Raw genomic sequence first — 11,601 nt, 5'->3', positions numbered from 1 at the left:
CAAAGAGACCTAAACAAATTATATGAATGGGCAGAGGTAAATAGGATGGTATTTAACTCTGATAAATTTGAATCAGTAAATTATGGAGATAGAGAAGGAATGCTATATGCATATAGGGGACCTAATAACGAGACAATCACAAATACTATTGGCAAAATGCAAAGCAAAAATGGGAATGTTGTTACGGTACTTCAAAACAAGAAAAGCCGAACACATGATTATGCTTTATAAACCGTATGTAGTCCACTTGAATATTGCAATATGCTATGGTACCCACACTACCAAAAGGATTATAGCACAAATAAATAGTGTACAAAGGTCCTTTTCAACTAGAATAGAAGAAGTTAAGGATCTTGACTACTGGGAAAGACTACAATTTTTTAAAATTATATAGTCTAGAAAGAAGAACGAGAACACATACATGACAATACAGGTATGGAAACAGATAGAAGGAATTGCCGAAAACATTATGGATTAGCTAAAATATCCACTTATCCACTACGCACCTGCATCGATAATGCAGCGTCTATTTCTTATGTCTTATCGCTTGGCGATAGACTTTTTTGTTTTTCCTTACGACTGTCATTCGTAAGTATTTTTTGGTTCCTCTCATCTCCCTTGGATATCTTAGTAGAGAGGTTCGTTCTTGACTAGAGGAGATGATTCAAACAGGCTAGTTGAACAAGTTAACAACTTTATTCTGTAACTCCATACTAGGAGATGCAGCTCGGTCGGACGACCGATATGTTTGATTGTTGGCGTGGAACTGCATTCTAAAGCATCGCGTCGATAGCGGAACATTAGCTATCTCAGCAATTCATATAAAAACGCATACGTAGTCTGCCGGCTCGGAAGTTTACAAGTTCCGGCGTAGGTTAACAGGTCAACCGCTTCCCATGGAAGTTGTTGTGCAAAGTTATCATAAACATAAAAAATGTTGACAAAGCTGTGAGCTAGATCAGGCTACTGCAGACAGCGCATAGCGTAATCTAGGTCTGCTTTGGTCACGTAGAACCCTCCTAATGCCATGACCCCAGGTCATTGTAAATTATATAATAATGTAATTATTACATTAGGCTCGGTCTGCTACCTATTCAAGCCTTGAATAACAAAAAAAAATTACTTTAAACATTGTTCATAAGAGCGTGCTCGTAACATACTAAGTGATTAAATGCATAAAAAGGTTCTGTTACATACCCTTGTTGACAATATCCATAAACAAAGATAAATGCATGGAAAATATAGATCCATGTTGGTAATAATAATTGATTATGTACCCAATAATAATAAAAAGGTAAAAAATCAAAACATGTATACATGATTAATATGATAACAGGTAACTGATTAAGAATAATGGTTACTAAATAATGATTATAGCATGATCATGGATAATTGTTAAAGAGTACTTGACACTCTTTGTAATAGATAAATATAATTGTACAATGGTATAATGATAACTATGGAAATCTGCAGAAAAGTAATATATATAGGGCTGATATTTTATTAGGTGCCCGAAAAATACCTTTAGAATATATTAATGTATAATATTGGGCTATAATGATTATTAGGCGCCCTGGAGATACTTTAACTGTTCAAATGCAAAGGCGTGGAGTCTTTCTTGTCCTACGATTTTGCCAGCATACGGACCGCTTTTCACACACAACACAATTCCAGACAATTCCCTAGGCACGAACTGAAGTGGCCAGGTTCAGGCGGCCCTAAACGCAAAAGACTTGAGTTTAACGGGTACGTCATCTAGACGGGCCAGTACGTTCATTGGAGATCCTTCTGTTTACGCCTCAGCCTACGCCAAGCAAAGATGTTGACGGCGATAACCAATATGGCCGTCCACGCTGAACACGGCTAGCAGAATGTAGTAGCGAAGATTTTCTCCACCTGCATAGTCGATGACGCGTGGGTCATCTCAGCCAGTTGCGTCAAACGATGAGCTACTCGCGCGTTGTATGGGAGAGGTAGTGATGGGATGAGGTTGTAGCCCACGAGTAGTTCGCGAAATACGCCTTCTCACGTATTATCGTGTGACCCCTCTGACGGATAGTTTGTAGATGTCCCCGTACAACCATCGGCTGCTACGAAGATAGGGGCAATGGGCGGTGGATGTGTCCGGACACAGACGTCGAAATCCGGCCTTATCATAACGGATACAGGAACCATTATTCATCCTGTAATTGAATTTATTACCGTAAAAGGGATAAAGTTTTCCCCAGACAACCTTCGCTGTATGAGAGAGAGAGCCGTTTAGCACTATGTCTACTCACATGAATCCGTGATATAGGATAGAATTCAAAAAGAGTCAAGACTGTACAAATTTTAGTTATTCATGGCTTCTGAACAGTGAGTGAGTTTATCTAAGTCTTAATGACTGTAAATGATTCTTATCAGAAGAAATCAGTACATGAACCCCGTTAAATGGATATTACTGGATTTGAGTTATTCGTCATAAAAGTAGGAAACGGTGCTATTTTGTATGATTGCAAGCATCGGAAGAATCAAAAGGAATTGTGATCATAATTCTATAATTTTTCTACGCTGACTGATATTAGGCTATAATAGAATTCCTACTTTATGGGCATCCAATAAAGGAATATACCCCAGCTTCTCCCGTCCGTTTTCCAAACGTTAACGTCAGATCTTTAATAGGCATGAGGTGAGGAGATAACCACCCTTTGTTGCTAACGTAATTGCTTCTACGTAATCTTTTGACTTTTCAATAAATGTGATATTTTCACACGGATATGATCTATTTTCGAACTATAGTAAGCTAAAGTAGCCAGCAAATGTTGAACTTCCATGACCTGATCGATATTATTTGAATGTTCATTAACGATATTCATTATTTGATTGATCGCAGATAACTGGCTGCGAAGTTCTGATAAGGCCAGTTCCGTTTTGTGTTGCAAAAACTCAATTCTTTTATTTTGATTATTTATCTTGAGGCGGATTTGAGATTCCTAAGCCTAGATTCGCAACTGATCCTAAGATGTTTAGTCCAGCTAGAATAAGCGGGTTGCGGCGTTCAAGAGTATTGTGCCGCACAGACCACTCAGCAGGTCACGAGCGAGTTCTTCTGCCTCCGCGGTTTTATTTTGTATGTCATAAGACAACATTTCCGCGACGCTTAGTGTTGAGCTAGTGAAATCTCTGAGTTAGCATGAAAATTACGTTCATGCATTTCCTTAAGGGAAATACCAAACCTCATCAGGTCATTCTTTAAGTTAAGGACGTCATCTTCAGGTAAGAAAATAGCATGCATATCTACCTCGATAACAATATTACTTGACACGATGAATACATCATCGATTCTCTCGATAATCGAGCCATGATTAAATTCTATGTCTTTAGTCCTAGCGCTCTTTCCATACAACAAAGATGTCTGAATACACAATATCACTCCTAACAATAACAGATTCATTTTGAAAACCTGCAATGAGTAAAACAAAAAAGAATGTAATAACTCGCGTAAAAGAATAGTTTGACATACAATATGATTAATAGATTATATATATATAAATTATTATACAAGTTTACATAAATACAACCATTTTTTCCCTCACTCCATCTACCCTTCTTTAGATTCTGATATGTGCCAATGGACTATTCTCACATCAGTGGGTTTGGATACATTTTGAACCCTAACTCTATTGGCCGTTAAATTTTCTAAAATGTTAAAACGGGCCTTCAAACTTAGGTGTCAGTTATAGTTTAAACCTTTACGTACGTATACTTGTATGTATACCTGATCGCCCACGGCATATGTTCTAGTGGCTTAGCTATTTTATCATGATTTTTTTCATTATGATCTGTGCTTCTTCTAAATTCTTACGAATTAATTATTATAGCGACCTTATGCTTGCATATCCATAAAAACATCCATTTAGAGGATTTGATAAATTAGTTGTAGGCTTTAAGATGTGGAAAGGCGTTCGGGCCGGATACCGTACAGTGCCTCGTGCGGTGTCATTTAATAGACACATGATACGAGTGATTAAGTGTGCTTAGTACCGCAGGTATGGCGATGTCCCAGTTTGGGATCTGCCCCCCCTAAGGTGACCCTTAAAATGTTTAAACCTTACGATTTGCCCTTTCCCACTAGCCCATTAGACTCTGGGTGATAGATCAGGGTGGATTGATTTTCTTTATACTAAGGAATTCGCACAAGGAGTTAAGGAATGATTATTGAACTCCCCGCCAGAGTCTGAGATAATGATGTGTGGAATTCCATGTTTACAAATGTAGCACCTCGTAAAACTTCCTAGCGCACTCGACCGCGGTTTTGTTTTAAGCGCTATAAGTTCTGTATATCGAGTCAAAGCGTCTATAATTACTGGAGGAGGTCTTATTTCCTCTGTCTGACTCGTAAAATCCTGTTAATAAATCTAAATGTACTCTTTCAAAGGGTTGATTTGGCACGGGGTAACGCCCCTAGGCTGACAGGTGTCTTCGTGTGGCCCTTTGTATTCTTGACAAGTGTTCGACAATTTGCTATGTGCTTTTTTATATCTGTAAGCATCGTATGCCAATAAAATAAGGATTTGCTTTCTGTGACATCAAGGTATAACCCGGGTGTCCGTGCAGTGGATTTTCATGCAACCACTTTAAGACAGTGGGTATGAGTGAGATAGGCACCACCACCTGGTTGTTATTCAACTGCGGTGTGTTGCGGTAGGTTTCCTCGTCACGGATCTACACAGGTATATTGTCCTGTAGGATATAAAATTCTGCTGCTTATACTTTAGGTATTCTTTTTCCTCGGATTTCGTTTAACGCAATGATGATTTTTTCTATTTGCGGATCTTTTCTTTGTTCTGTCTGTAATAGTTCAGCATCCAGCCAGATCTTCCTGTTCGGATATAGTTTTTAACAACGGGCATGGAGGTTGAGATATCTAGTTAATTCAGCTAATGGCTCGGTACAAGATGAAGAGGGGTTGCGTGATAAATGCGTCAGCAATGATATTTGCTTTCCCAGGTAAATACCCGATCCTCGCGCCAAAGTCCTGAATGATCATGTGCCACGAGTTCGCTTGGGCTGTGACTAAAGCCTTTAAAGAAGTCGGTTAGGGGCTTATGATCAGTGCGAACCTTGACGGGATAACCGTATATATGAATTTAAAGTGCACGAGTGAATTAACAATAGCGAGCCCTTCCTTGTCTATTACTGCATATTTACTTTCGGAAGGTCTCAGTTTACGTGAATAAAAAGCTATAGGGAAAAACAACTGTCTATCATATTTGTTGAAGCAATACCCACCTACTCCTAGGTCTGAGGCGTCTGTTGCTATGAAAAATTCCTTACCGAAGTTCAGGAATTTCAAGATAGGAGAACTACACAGTTCATCTTTCAATTTATCGAACGCCTGTTGATGAATTTCAGACCCATACGAAATCTACGCCCTGTTTTATAAGATCGGTTAGGGGAGCGGCTATGATTGAGTAATTGCGGATAAAGCGGCGATAGTATCCGCTGCACCCCAAAAATTGCTGTATTCCCTTGACGTTAATAGGTATCGGAAAATTACGGATAGCCGACACCTTATCGTGGACGACTTTATGACCTTCACTAGAAACCGTGAAACCTAGATAGACTAGTTCTGTTTTAAAAATTCACACTTACTTATCTTTACCCTTAAATTATGCTGCCTTAACCTTTGTAACACTAACTCCAATTTACGTAAATGCTCTTCTAATGTGTTGGAAAAGATTACTAAGTCATCCATGTAGGCATGTAGGATATCTCCCAACAAGTCTCCAAACACGACGTTTATCATACGAGGAAAAGTTATAGGAGCACAACGTAAACCAAAAGGCATACGCAAAATTCATAATGTCCCCTGGCTGTGCTGAAGGCAGTGTATGGATACTCTCTTGTTCCATCGGAATCTGATGAAATCCTTTCAGTAAGTCTAGGCTTGTGAAATATTTATTCTGGCCTAGTAAAGATAGGATATCATCGGTACATGGTACTGGGAATCTGTCAGGGATTGTTTCTTCATTTAAACGGACGCGAAAATCTACGCATATCCGCCAAGTTCGATCTTTTTCGGTATTACTATTAACGGAAATTATAAGGGCTGTTTGATTTCCTAATGACTCCTTCTTTTAACATTTTACCTACTTCCTCTGTTATCTCATTCTGAAATTTCATAGGAAGTCGGTACGAAGGTACATAGATTACTTTCTGTTGTCCTTGAGCCTTATTTGATGCTCGATGACATCCGTTTTTCCTAAGGTTTCCACCCGTAGTGGAAAAAACATCATGATATTTAGTTAACAGATTCAAAAATTTCTGCTGAATTCCTTCTTCTTGAATATCTTTATTGATCTTGTTCTTTATAGATTGCAAAAGGGTTTCATCCGCGACTGATTGAGCGTGATTTATCTCAGCTACGGTAAGAATGCGATGTTTATAAACTTCGGCATCCAAGATATGTTGATTTTTGTGGATTACTAAAGTGGTATTCAAATGATTTCAGACTTCGATGTTACATTGTTGTTGTGCCAGACTGTATAAAACGGCTTGTGTGACGGATAATCCGTGTGTTTTCAGAGTTTCGGAAGGATTAATGTTTCAGATCCTGGCAAGGTTTTCTTTACACGCACTAATATATTTGAAGTTACGTTAGGCTCGAGAGTTTGCGTGCAAGCTGATATTACGGGTGAGTGAGAGTTCTGTTGGGTTGGCCTGTATTATTTTCATTGGTTCATGAGACAGGTGATTGGTTCCGTAATGTAAGTGACAACTCTGTCTGTCTCTTTATTATCTAAAACTGATTTTAGGGTATTAGAAGACCTATAGAATTTCCCTTTGATACACACGCCGTGTTTTGCAGGTGCTAAGATAATATTTTGAGTGCCCATAGACGGGTATCCGATAATTACTGCCGGATACATATTAATGTTTTGTACAACGACAAAGGTATCAGCAAACGTGCGCTTACCGACCTTGTACTGTACTGAGTTTACGCCCACAACATTTTAATTCATTATTCCAATGCCTGAGAGCCTTACCTCCGGACTTTTCTATAGGGAAATTTGAAAAGAGTAAATGATGAGTCCTTAAATCCATTATATTACGTGGACTACCAGAATCAAAGAACAAATGAATGACTTATGGTCCAAATTTACTGCATGTAAGGTTGGGTCGCAACTCGTTTTTGACTAATAATTGCATGAATTTGTTGCAAATCTACGGGAACCTGCACCGATTTGTTTGATTCGGCCGTGTGTTTCATAGGAAAATCAATTGCCTCACAATGATCTATAATGATTAAACTGATATGATTACAAAAGATGTTGATATTGATGACCCAACATCGCCCTCTCCCCCCTTGGAGTGAACTACGTGGTATTTGTTTTGTTTATCACACCCCTGAAAATTCGCTTGCCTTGCGAGTTCTGGCTAGACGGCCCAGGAACAGAGGTACCCGAAGCACGATTTTGTTTGTTTCTGCTGTTGTGCAGAATTTCCGTTTGGTTGTTTCTTCTATAGTACTGAGGACCCTTCTTTTTATTTGCACTAGCAACTGGTTGCGTGTTTGTAGCATTTTGCTGTTGAGATTCCTCGAGTAGCAACGGTTATATGAATGAGTTGAACTATTGTATTGAACAACAAAAACGCGTCCGACAGTCTGAAATCATGTGACCTGGTCGTTTACAGTTATAACAAACCATCCCTGCAACTTGATTATTATTATGTACCCACATTTACTTGTTGTGGCTTGTTCTCATTTTTTGCAAAAACTTGAATGAGCAAAGGATCTAGGTCGGTACATTTAGACATGTGTTTTTTGATTTGTTTATACACATCTAATTCCGTACTGTCGGGCTGCAATTTTTTATCAAAACACCGTACTAACGCTTCAGGCAACATTACAGTGATAGACGTAAGGTAGATCAAACGGATAAAATCTTTCACTTTGATTTTATTGCACCCCGCAACCCACCCGGAGTTACTTAAACTATCCTGATATTCATTTAGCCGGTCGGCAATTAGCGCCGCCCGCTCGACAACATTGAGCTTAGTCATGGAGGCTGGTTAAGGATATTTCTCAATGCCAATACTACATCTAAAGCCTCTTCACCCCATACACGGCACGTAATCTAATTTTGAACTCGTCCCATGTAAGCGCTTCTTGGAAAGAAACCCCCCTTAGATACGCACTTGCGTCACCTTTTGCAAAGTCAATGAAGCTCTTGGCCTCCTGTAATTGTACTGCTGGGTCTGTGATGCTTTTGCATTTATTAAATGAGCGTCTACAGATGAGATCCATGCCTCAACATTTTGAGGCAGGAACCCATTGACCCGACCTTGAAAGGGACAAATCGCTGACTCGCGCTAACGAGAGTCACCACGTTGGGGTTGCCAGCCGGAGTGGTTGCCATTTCGGCTTTCACTTTTTTCTTATCACTTCTATTCCTTGCAATCCTATCAAAATATCTATAAGAGTACACTCGACCACTACGTAAACGCATAAGCAATGTACTGTATAAGTGTTTATAATAATAGGAAAATCCCCCAAAAGATACAAATACAGATAATATGATAAAATATATACGGAGAATTCCTGCAAGAAATGGTTAATGACAACGAGAAAAGAAAAAAAAATTAATCTGGCGGGCGAGAACCTCGTAGTTGAGATAGGTTCTGTAATGAAGGAAGATTAATATGGCGAACAACTCACCCCCAGAATACTGGACGATCGACTCTTGATGAACAACACTTCACTGAGGAAAAGACCTGAATAGATAAAAATGGTACTTAGCTCCAGATTATATTGCGAAGGATTGTTGACATGGATGACGTCTCGCGTCGGAATCGTGATGACGTCACGGTCTCTCTCGTGCACGATGCGCTGGGAAGTCCAAGATTGATGACGTCACAGCCTCCGTCCTTGCACTACTGCGTATAGCTGTACACTCCTGCGTCCTTGCTCGTGAACGGGTGATGTTCCCTGTGTTTGTTTCTTCTTTCCGTTGATGTTCGATGCTGCCCTCGCCCCCGTGTAGATTCTCGAAGATAAGTGACAACAGTTGCTCAAACGTCAGTGTTAAATGCTTGTATTCCTCTCGATGAAGGACATAGTTGCGTCTTCATAAACTGTTGCGTTGATTGAAGATCCCGTTTCCTCTGTTTAGTTTTTGATGTTGAAGGTGGAAGTTAGTTCTTGTAGACCTTCGGTCGGCTGATATGGGTCTTGTTAATTATGTTCTTCGTTTATACGCTGCCACCACTTCTAATGTCTTATCGCTTGGCGATAGACTTTTTTGTTAACTCCTTACGACTGTCATTCGTAAGTATTTTTTGGTTCCTCTCATCTCCCTTGGATATCTTAGTAGAGAGGTTCGTTCTTGAACTAGAGGAGATGATTCAAACAGGCTAGTTGAACAAGTTAACAAACTTTATTCTGTAACTCCATACTAGGAGATGCAGCTCGGTCGGACGACCGATATGTTTAATTGATTGTTGGCGTGGAACTGCCATTCTAAAGCATCGCGTCGATAGCGGAACATTAGCTATCTCAGCAATTCATATAACAAAACACATACGTAGTCTGCGGCTCGGAAGTTACAAGTTTCCGGCGTAGGTTAACAGGTCAACCGCTTCCCATGGAAGTTGTTGTGCAAAGTTATCATAAACATAAAAAATGTTGACAAAGCTGTGAGCTAGATCAGGCTACTGCAGACAGCGCATAGCGTAATCTAGGTCTGCTTTGGTCACGTAGAACCCTCCTAATGCCATGACCCCAGGTCATTGTAAAATATATAATAATGTAATTATTACATATTCAGTGCGCTGCCAGCTCATCTGAGGAACATATCAGGAGTGAGCTAGATGTGTTTAAGAATAAGCACGATAAATATCTAAGCTGCATCCCAGACCATCCAAGATTGGAAGATGCAAAATATACCGGAAGATGCATTAGCAATTCTCTGGTAGACATAAGAGGTGCCTCACACTGAAGGACCTGGGGCAACCCGAACGAGTTGTAAGGTCTGTAAGGTAAGGTCTCTCTCTCTCTCTCGCGCGCGCGCGCGCGCGACCAACCTCACACAGCCCACAATTCATAATTACCGAAGTCGCTAAATTAGATCCAGAATTATAAAATATAGACTTTATTCGTAAAGAACAACGGATTACCTAAATAAGCCAAGGTCTACATTCAACATGGTAACAGCTCAAATGATGCGTTTCTCTCCAGCAGCCAAACATCAGTCACAGTTGATTATAATAATTCTCCCAATCAAAAATTTACGATTACTAGTGCCCGTCCTGTACCAGTCCTGTAGAGATTACCAGATCCATCTGAGAAACAAGGAATCCCACATAAATACAAAAATAAATTGCAAATAACATCAAAATAATAAAAAATTAATTCTCTTGGAACAAAGATCACATATTAAAGAGAAATCTATGAAAATAGGTAAAAGACAAAGTTACACCTTAGCATCAATGTACGTAAATACACTTACCTTTCAGCAATGAAAGTAGGCTTCTCTCAGGATTGGTTCATCTCACCCAAGTGCCCAACTATCCTCATCTTTCATATTTCATATCGCATAGTGGAACAGACACTCATGGCACTCATATATATAGTATATACTACAGTTAAAGATATCTGATCGAAAACAGATCAGATTTGGACGAGTGAGCTGAGTTTGCATTCTTCGGCGATCGCGCCACTTCCAAAACGATGAATATGGAAGTTCGCTTGTCTCCGTGAGAGCCAGTGCTGACGACTACATTTTGAGGATGTAGCATTATCAAAAAAGTTTCAACACACTCACTTTTCAAAACTCCTGAACTGAGATTCTGCTATCCTTCCCATAAAGCAGCAAAAGCAGCCTATGCCCCTACATATTTGCTGAGTTATAAAATATCTGCTGAGTAGAACAAAATAATGACTCCACATTTTCATGGCAGCGCTCATATATTACTAATTATCTCAGTACCTATATGGAGGAGTTATGGAGTTCCATTTAACAACGTCTGTGTGTCCTGGAGAGAGAGAGAGAGAGAGAGAGAGAGAGGGTAATTGGTGGTTGGATGGTTAACGACTGAATTGGCTGTTGGTGAGTTCTGGGTTGTCTGCTGGTGCTGTTGGAGTTTAGAGTTCAGCGTTTTGAGTTAGTCTTTAGTCAGTCTTCGGTTAAGCTGGTGATGATCAGTAGTGTTGGCGGCGGTCTGTGGAAAGTGTTGAAATGGAATTGAAAGTCATTTGAGTAGTGTGTTGTTAGTTTTGTTGCTGATTGTTGTTGGGTTTGATATTGGTTGCTTTGAGTTGTTGTGCTGTGTGGATGTTGTGCTTTGAGTTTAAGTTCAGGTTGTTGTTGGGAGCTGTTGTGGTTTCTTGGTGTGGTTGTGAGTTGTTGAGGGTTGTTATTGGTGAGCTGTTGTGATCCCTTGGTGTTGTTAGTGGGTGTGTGTGCTGTGTTGTTGAGTTGTGGTTGAGTTTCTTGTTGTTGGGTTGTGGTCCTTGGTTGTTGTTGAGTTGTGGGGTTGTGGTTCTTGGTTGTTGTCCTTGTTGTTGGTTATGTGTTGCGATGGCCGTATCCAGTGGACAGTACAGCTCCTCGCCCTGAG

The sequence above is a fragment of the Macrobrachium nipponense genome, chromosome 8 (genome assembly GCF_015104395.2).
Source record: "Macrobrachium nipponense isolate FS-2020 chromosome 8, ASM1510439v2, whole genome shotgun sequence".
In the NCBI taxonomy this organism is placed as follows: Eukaryota; Metazoa; Arthropoda; class Malacostraca; order Decapoda; family Palaemonidae; genus Macrobrachium; species Macrobrachium nipponense.
This window is presented reverse-complemented; position numbering follows the sequence as displayed.